This window comes from Parus major, chromosome 24 (assembly GCF_001522545.3).
Source record: "Parus major isolate Abel chromosome 24, Parus_major1.1, whole genome shotgun sequence".
Classification (NCBI taxonomy): domain Eukaryota; kingdom Metazoa; phylum Chordata; class Aves; order Passeriformes; family Paridae; genus Parus; species Parus major.
In genome coordinates, this window is record NC_031792.1 from 6,137,344 (window position 1) to 6,146,908 (window position 9,565).

At 48.9% G+C, this 9,565-nt stretch overlaps 1 long non-coding RNA gene across 1 annotated transcript in view; it reads left to right on the forward strand.

The window, feature by feature from the left end:
* Nucleotides 1–3,637, forward strand: part of LOC117245481 — a 24,359-nt gene extending 20,722 nt beyond the window's left edge. Inside the window, exon 3 of the long non-coding RNA XR_004500200.1 lies at nt 364–3,637. This is a non-coding gene — a long non-coding RNA (uncharacterized LOC117245481). The remainder of the gene's footprint in view (nt 1–363) is intronic.
* The last annotated feature ends 5,928 nt before the right edge of the window (nt 3,638–9,565 follow it).

Here is a 9,565-nt window from a genome sequence, read left to right on the forward strand (position 1 = left end):
GGAGCGGGATGGGAGAGGGATGGGAGCGGGATGGGAGCGGGATGGGAGAGGGATGGGAGAGGGATGGGGCAGGGAGCGGGGAGCGGGACCAGAGCGGGATCAGAGAAGGGATCAGAGATGGGAGTGGGATCAGAGCTGGGATCGGAGCAGGAAGAGGGATCAGAGCTGGGATCGGAGCAGGAAGAGGGATCAGAGCTGGGATCGGAGCAGGAAGAGGGATCAGGAGCTGGGAGTGGGATCAGAGAAGGGAGCGGGATCAGAGAAGGGAGCAGGATCAGAGCAGGGATCAGGAGCTCATGACACCTCAGGCGGAGGGTGTGCAATCTGCCCTGCACAAACAGCAGGGTCACTTCCCTTTTCTAGTCACTGAATCCTCCTTTCAAGAGTTAAGCTGAGCCTACAGGCGAAAAGAGAAGGCTTGTACTGATAAAGAGCCACGTTCCTGCATTGACAGCTGTGTCTTTGTCACCTTCCCTGCACTCCTAAGCAAAGGAATCCGTGGAAAAAATGAGTGCTCTGAACAGTGGCACTGGCACCTGACTCAGAAGTATCTGGAATCTCTTCTGCTTGAAGCTCAAAAAACAGAACTTAAAAAAAACCCAACATCTGTGTAGGAAAGTGTTTGAAGCCACTCAAGAACTGGTCAGCAGGTAACACCTGCTGAAGTTTTGTTTCCAGATTTTAAGCTGGGTTTGTCTGGTACCATCAGGTTTCTGCAGGACATTGGAGCTCTTCACCCTTCTGATGTACATGGTAATAAAAGTGTTAATTAGTAGCTGCAACTCAGTGACAAAGCTGGCTAGAAGAAGGAGCACAGATGTCCCAGGTACACACAACCTACCAAGGTTTTTCTCAGCAGCAATTGATCAAATACTCTTAAAATAAGCTCACACTTCATTTCATCCTCTGCGTGTTTCCTCTCACATTTGTTTCCAAATAAACACACTTCTGGAAGCTCTAAAAAGGGCATTTAGGGAAGTTTAAGTTGTTCTCAAGGTCCTGAGATTTTTCTAAATTGCCATGTGTGAAGTATTGTCCTCATATCAACTCCAGACAGCCCCTGGGCTTTGCTGGGAGCACAGAGGTGTCTCCATACAGGCTTTCCTCTGGAGCTTGTGACATCCTGTTTGCCTGAGCCAGCCTGGGAGCTGGATAAGGGGCAGGGTGGCACAGCCAGGCATGGGGACTGTCCCCTGTCTGCCAGAGGCAGAATATCCGAACAAGAAATGGCAGATTGGGGTATATTTGGCTTACTTCAGTTGTCTTACTCAGGCCTGTGTTCAGCATCACCAGCAAAATTAAGTTTGGAATAGAATACGATCTCTAGTTCTGGAGAACAGGTTCTGGAGAACCAGATATGGACTTCTGGTAAATCTGTTGTCTGTGCCTCAGTTTTTCCACCCCTTGGGCTTCCCAGATGAAGAAAGGAAGAGTTCTGTGTAGCTACAGCCCTTCCTCACTCTGCTCAGCAGCAGCCACTTCTTGTACTGCTGTTCCCAAAGTCCCTGGACAATCCAATGGGTTGATCTTGCTGCTCTTCAGAAATTCCCAGATATTGTCATGCCTCTGCTTTCCTCTGCAGCAGGACCTGCTGATGGATCATTGTCCCCTTTGGGATGTGTCTCTGAGGTCACTCTTTGGGTCAATGTCCAACTGACCATTTTAGCCTTCCCTTCCTTCTACCTTCAGGAATAAATTCCATCTGTTCCCTAAATAGGCTGCCTGGCAGGCCTCAGCTGCATTTCACAGACTTAGACTCAGGTTTTACTTGGGTTTGATTATTATTGCTACTTTTACTTTGGACAATGTCAGTAAGTGATTTGAAAAGAAACAGTGCAGCACAATCCTGTGAGGTAGAACATTCTGTTGTGCTTCACACTGAGCTTCCTTATCTGCAGGTCCCCAAGGGCTCCACGAGCATTAATAAATGAAACTCACCCTCTCTTTGGGAATGCAAGAAGGAAAGAGGCAGGAAGCAGTCACCATTCTATTTTTCATAGAGGATAACCAAGGCAGAGACAAGCAAAGCAAGGCAGAAAGCCTGGTTTGATATCCTGACCCACTGAAGTCAGGCACTGATCTCCCCTGGGAGCCATGAAGAAAGTGAGAGCACATTGTGTGAAGGAATTCCAGCCCTGCTGAATTCCCTCGGCAGATAAAGGCTGGGATGGAGCCCTCGGTGATAGGCAGAGTGAGGAAGTGAGCAACTTGTGCGGAATGATTGTTTATTTAGTCATCTCCCAAGACTAGGAGTGAGGTCCCAGAGGCTGCAAAGACACACGACAGGGTAGTGAGGAATTCAGCACTTTCCTTCACATGTATTATGCTCTTTGTTCTGCTCTTTCCCTGGGAAAAGGGTTATCTCAGGTTGGTGTCTGAGGGTAGTTCACAGGCAGGTACAGCCTGGCATTGTGAGATTTAGGCAAAGCCTCCATAGGAAGAGCTGGATCCAGGAGCCAAAGCTGTATTTCCCAGCAGCTGAAGGAGTTTGTGTTCCATGAAGGCAGTGCCAAGGGGAACTGGAGCTCCTGAATTCCTGCCTCCCTCAGGAGCTCCCCAGCCCTTTACCCTGGGAGCAGCAGAGCTGGGTGGAAACTTTGTCCTTGTTCCTCAGGGCAGCAGAGTGGGCTGGCAGTCCCACACTGCTCCCAGAAAAGTTGCCATTCCTTTTGTGCATGGCTGCTGTTATCAGAAGGAAAAAGCATGGAGCAGCCAGCAGGCTTTTTCCCTCAGCTGAGGCCTGCAGATGCCTCGGTGCTCCCTTTGCAGCAGCACAATTCCCAGAGAATCATGCAAAAACCCAGGCCTTGCTTTGGAAGGTGAGCACCTGAGGAATAAAGGATGGCTGATTTCCAGGTGAGGGAGCCATCCAGGGAGTCACCCCGGAGGGCACTGGCAACAGGCAGGGGAAGAAAAGCAGCCTCAGGCAGCAGCTCAGCCTGATCCATGTGCAGCAGCACTGGCAGGGGCCTGGAAAAGAAGGCTGGAGAAACCACAGGGGCAGTGACAAAGTGGCTCTCCCTACTTCAGTTTGGGCTAAATTGCTCTGGGTGCCACACAGCTTCCCTCAGGAGGCAGCTGGCTCCAGAGCCTCTGCCTTCCTGCTGGAATAGGAGGCAGGAGTTCGGCCAGCTCTGAGTCAGGTTGGCTCCTTATCTCTCTCAACCTGATAAAAGCCTACCAGGCTGGCTAAATGATACACTCCTGTGCCCTTCCTCTTACAATGTGTCCATATCCTGAGGTCTCTTTGTGCCAAAGTTTCACCTTTACACAGTTTTTATTCCACAGAGACTCTTTTCTGAAGAGGAACTTGATTTATGCCCAGGCATAAATCATACAGGAACCTCCAGCTCCTGTACCAAGGTTTTTGGGAGGTCTTCATCACTCACACTGAGGTGAAACTTGATTCTGCACAACCTTTTCTGAGGATGTGCCAAAGTGTGTTTGTCCTGCACAGTACTTTCTAAAACTCTGAACTCTATCTCATATGTAGGTAAAGAACTTAAAGTCAGCATGCCTTTGCCATCAAACTATGGACAAAGACCTTATTTCAGTAAAGCTTCTGCTTCTTCCTTAGACTCATGGAATGGTTTGGGTTGGAAGGGACCTTAAAGATCAGCTGGTTCCAACCCCTGCCATGGACAGGAGCACCTTCCACTAGAAAACTTATGCTTAACCAGGAAAAAAAAAGTTTAATTTTGCTTTGCAAATTGAGTGTATGGTTAAATAATGTCCTAAAGATGTGTGGCTTTACCCCGAGACTGGGCAGGAGAGGAAAAACCAATGTGGTGGCCCACTCCCCTCTGCTGGGCTCTGCAGGGACTGCTGGAGGCAACACTGGCTGGTTGGGAAAACCTCCAGAAAACATGAAATAAAGGTGGATGGGAGTGGGGGGAAGGTGAAGCTTTGGGCAGGAAATGTTTTGGCATGTTTTTCATGCCATACCTGAGCCCTATAAAGATTCATCTTGCTCCTCAAAATAGGATCAGCATTGTCAATTCAAAAAATCACTCAATCTTTTGTCAAAACTCTTTTGCACAGCAAATGGTGGAATCAGAGAGGCTGAACATTCCAGAGATGTGGTTGTCCTGCTGATGTTTTGAGGACAGGGTGGCCACACATGGGAGCCAAAACAAGGGCCGTGGTAGCACTCCCTGTCTTTCAGCTTTAGCAGTTTTATCTCAGATTTAACACAGCTCAGATGAGAGCAGCATCTGGTCCAGGCACAGCAGGGAATTTTCTTGGCCTTGGCTCCAAGTGCTGAATAAGTCTTGGATAAATCACCCAAAGCAACAATCAGAGCCTTTCTGGCAACTCAGGGACTTTACTGGGTGACAAGTTGTATGCAGGCTATCAGCACAAATGAATCAATTCTCCACAAATGGGACAGTGCAGAATCCACAATTTGCAGTGGTTTTGTCAGTGTGGAAACACCACAGCCCAAGGCAATTTCCGTGCTGAGCTGACATAACCCAGTGCTCTTGCTCGGAAATGTTCTGACATGGAAACGCCTGGGGAACTGTGAGAAGCCTCACCAGAACAAAGACCATGTCCATATGGCATCATGTTTCCTGGGAAAGCTTATTTTTATGCTTTTTGACATGTCTACAATTCTGGTGTTATGCCTCATTTACACTGGTACGTCTTGGGAAATCCAGTCAATAATTCCTCCTGTCTGTTCCTGCACGGAGCAGAGGGATCCTGGAGTTGGCTGAATCATGGCTGTGGTTGTGTTCCACGCTGAGAAGGTTTTATAAAACTGAGATTACACTGATCTCCTTCATCTTGGGCTCAGATACATCAAACAGAGGATGAAATTCATGACTAACCAGAAAGTAAAGTAAATTTCATCCATCTGTGTGAAGCATCTTTTCTCGTACAATTTTAGCACTAAGAAGCAGTAAAATTTGGAGTTGGTGCGTGGAGTGGCACAGGAAGAAGCCCCAGGCAGATCCAGACAGAAAAGGAAGTTCCAGTGAGGGACTGCGGGGTGAATCCAACAGTTTTGCTGCAATTTTCGAGAGGTGTTGCTGCTCAGTGACAGCATGGGAGGGAGCCCTTCAGCGTCACTGAGTCCTGCAGAATTGCAGGGAGGAGTGGAGGTTGCAGAGGACCCAGTTTGCCTCCCAGCAGCACAGCCTCATTCCCAGGACTCCCTCAGAGATCCTTGGCTCTGACCTGCATCAGGTTTCCCACCAAAAACATCAGGTCAGAGCAAAACTCGTCTGGTCATTCCTCAGGAGGATTTGGAACACTTTGAGGAAGGTCAGCCAATCAAGAGTTCCCCAAAAGTGCTGTGCATGTCCAGGCTCCCCAGGAATGGTCCTGGCCCTGAGGCTGCCAGAGCTCCGAGAGCCTTTGGAGAGCTCTCCAGGTTGTTGGGGTTGTTGGGGGTCTGGGCAGGGCCAGGAGTGGGACTGGATGATCCCAGTGGTCCCTTGCAGCTCAGGATATTTCATGAAAAGCTATTCTGCAGCTAGAATTCCAGGAGGAGCAGCCAGCTGTCCCACCTGGAGAGGGGCAGGGTCTGGCAGGCCTGAACAGCAGTGCCTGCATCCCTCCTTTTTCCAGGGAATTCAGATCCCACAGCGCAGCACCCTTTTCTTGGGCACACAAGTGTGCTCCAAAGGGTGTCCCCAGCCCAGCCTGGAGGACAGCAGGGGGTGTGCAGAGGGCTGCCAGGCCCTGCTGTCACAGCCAGAGGCTCTGAGGCACCTGAGTCCCACAGCAAAGGCTCCATCCTCTCTGCCCTGTGGCAGTAACCAGGGACACGGAGCCTCCCAGCCTGTACACAGCCAAAAATTCCGAGAGGCAGGAGCAGGGACACCCCAGAGCTTTGGCATATTTTCTCCTCAGTGCTTGAGCCAGTCACTGCTGCAGTTTTATATTTATGAACCCATGCCGGGGGATTGCTGGAGAGGTCTTTAATTTCCTCTGGTTTCACTCTGAACATGCCTCTCTCGGGACAGAGGGAACATTTTCGGTGTTATTGAATGTCATTTCTGTGCAAACTGAACAGAGGAAAAATATTCTGATAATAACTGGAATATATGGAGGGTGGTAGTGCCTGGCTGCTGGCTTTTTTAAAATTTTTCTCCCTCTGATGAGAGTTTCAAGGTCAGCTGGCTCCACAGACACAAATATGCCAGGAACAAAATGTGCAGATGCTCAGGAGTGTGGGGCAGCCACGCTGGCACTGTAAACAGCCCTGGCTCGTGGCCAGCACTGCCTGCACCCAGCATGCAGGAGTGTTCAGGAAAAAGTACTTTATTACAGCCAGATCAAGATTTATCTTTTCTCTCAGCTGCATCATTAAACGTGAGTTATTTGTATTTTTGTGGGAAAACCTGGATCCAGCACAACTTCAACATTTTATTTGGAGGATCAGGAAGGGTTTTATTCAGAACCCAAAAGCAAAATCTGAGCGCATAACAGCACTGAATGAGTGGCTGGAACAAAAACAGGGGAAAAAATGGTTCTTTTCCTCATTCTGCTGCTGATTTATTGTGTAAACATAGACAAATCTTTCACTGTAGCTCTTGCAGTTTCTTCTACTCCCTCTCTTTTCCCTCCTAGATATGTCTCCTTTTGTCAGTTCCTTGTGTGAACTAAATATCAGCCAGTCAGGCAAAAGCTGGCAATATCTTCCTCCAGCAGTCTCAGGCAGACTTAAAATATTAATGCATTTTTTAATGTACTTATTTTTTGTAACTGTCAGTCGTTGCTACCAAGACAGGGAATTCCTTATAAATATTGAATGCTGCTGCAAGGTCTGCAAATAAAATTCTAGAAATGGTTCTCTTGAGCTTGCAAATGACTGAAAAACTGCTGAAAATCTTGCTAATTTTAGTAAACTATATGGAAATCCAAGTTGTGTAACTATTTCTGGGATTTTCTAATGAACAGCAATGGTTACAGGGATGAGTTTTGAATTCAAGCAGTGCATGTAGATTTCTCACTGGAGACAGACACTTTGGGGACAAATGGAATGATTGATTTTGCTCTGTAAGACTCCCTTGAAGGTGTGGTTATATCTCAGAAATTGGCTTGAAGGTCTGTTATATGTAAAGGAATAAAACTTAATTGCAGAGGAGATCCAGTGCCCAGCTCAAGGGCTGGAATTGTGACGAAGCAGAAAATTCCCCTGTAGAGCATTTCCAGCCTGTGCAGGGGAAAGAGAGTGCAGGCAGGAATGCTGTGCCCAGCAGCCACTCTGTGCTCCTGTTGTGGCAGCAGAAATTCACATTTTGGCTCTTATGTGGACCCTCCCACCCAGAGGATGGGAGGGCAAGGCTGAACTGGGGGCAAGGAGGGATGAGACCAGCTGCAAGGGCCAATCTGCTTTTAGCTCCTGAGAATAGATTGCAGAGTATCAAAACATGTCATTTACACAAATTGGTGCTGCAGGGCCTCTCATTGCAGCTCTAGCTCCATGGATTGTGCTTTCTGCTCAGTGACCACAGGATGTGCTGGAAGAGGCTGGTTATGGTGCCCTGGTCCGTGTCCAGGGGATCCTCAGTTCACAGGGGGACACAATCCAGGCCTGGAAGGGAGCACACAGAGCTTTGGCTGAGCTGATTGCCCAAAGGCATCATTCAGTGTATGACACTCTTGTGCAGAGACATTTGTGGAATCTCTCAGAACCAATTAAATCCCCTCCAAGATTCCTCATAGCCAAATGAAGGAATTGCTGACTCTACCTCCTGTCTCTCTCCTGCCAGTGCTGGGAAAGCCACAAGCTGGAGGTGAGATCTGTTTTCAGTGAATGGGTTAATTGGTGGCTGATTTGGGAACTGGAATGTACATTCCTGGTTACAGCCCATATCCACCCATCCCAGCCCGCTCTGCAAAGGGAAGGCTGCATGTTTTAGGAGGGATTTCATGTAACAAGATTCCCACCCAAAAGAACAAAAGCGTTTGCTTTTGTCAGGAATCTTTTTGAATTCTGACAGCCTAACAAGGAAATTGTGTTCCTAAATTTGCCATCACCAGAGTGTGCTCTGGCTGGTGTATTCTGGAGCTCCTGAGCTCCTGGCAGGGAGAAGTCAGGCTCTGGAGCACTGCTTTGTTCACAGAGGAGGTGTCACAGAGGAGATGTCACACATGTCCCAGTCCCCACTGTGCCCCTCCCAGGGATTCCTCACCCTGCAGCTACCGTGGAAGTTCAGTCTCTGGGCGCCCTTCAGCCTTAGGTGCTGCTGCTGCACCTGCAAAACAAGAGCTTAATTAGTTTAATTGGCACAGCAGCTCTCTCAGAACAGGACTAACCCACTGGCGAGCAATCCCCAAGTCAGAAGATCCAAGGGCTCGGGATGGGGGGTAATCAGTGGCCGGCCCCAGAGCGGGGCAGATGGAAGAGGAGCACATCATTCCCCAGCTTTGGATCCTCATTATCACATCAAAGCACATCCAGGCTGACTCCTCCACAATGCCTCTCGGAGCGGGGGAGTTTAGTGAGGAAACTTCCCCTCGCCTGCCTCTGCGCCTGCTTCCCAAGTTTCATTTTGATTTTGGGGGCTGGATAAGCCCCAAACACAAAAGGAAGTCGAGACAGAGTGGGTGACTGTCACGTCAGGATTCTCAGAGCCTCAGTTCCCGTTCAGGTGGGTACCAGGGAAGGCTGGAGGTGGATGAGCAATCCTAGGAGCTGTTTCCAGCACTGCCTCTTACAACTCTGTTTTCTTCTAGTGGGGTGATCGGTTCATGGCTGACAAACGGGAAGAGACATCTCTCATTGCAGAGATCAAATTGCACAACAAATTAAAAGGCTCCCTGGAGGCACCACTGCTCCCTCTGTTCAAAGCCAAAGCCTGCCCTGACTGCAGAGCAGGTACCCCCTGTCACCAGGGCTCACTAGCTCTTTGGGAGATGTGTCAGGGCCAGTCTGGGCTCAGCAGGGGTGGTGGCTCATTTATATCCCGTGAAACCTCAGAGCAATACAGGTAACTCCCCATTGGGTCCCTGACAGATCAAAAATGGGGCTGCCCTGCTGTATTCTACAGGAGCCTGCAAAAATCCAAACTCTTCATTTTAGGCAAGCTTTTGATATAGGGAAGATTCTCAGAGAGCAATTTATTTATACCAAAATGAGATTAGAGCTTGTTCTTCCACAGCTTGTTGTTCTGCTTGCAGTTCCAGGAGCTGAGCACTCCACAGTTGCCATAAATCCCCCCTGCAGATAGCTCTGGATGTCCTTTGAACTGTACAGCTGTTAGAGCTTTTGAGCACCCCCAGGAAAATCAAGATGTTGCACCAGTGTGAAATCTGTACCTCTGTGCTCCTGGAATTGGATCATTCATCCCATTCCAGCACAAGGTTTGATTTGGCTGCCTCCTGCTCCTACCTGTCTGTGTGCATCAGCTGGAAAGGAAGGAGTAGGGCTGTTCAGAGTCAGACCAGCACATCCTGAATGCCACTGCCTGAGGTGAATCCCGTCCTGAACAGAAAATCAATCCCTCTGCATTTCCGTGTTTCCATCCCAGCCCAAAAATATCCAAACTGTGCTGCCATTTGGTGTTAAATCAGCCCTTCTGCAGCCTGCTGATCCCTGCAGGTCTGGAACATA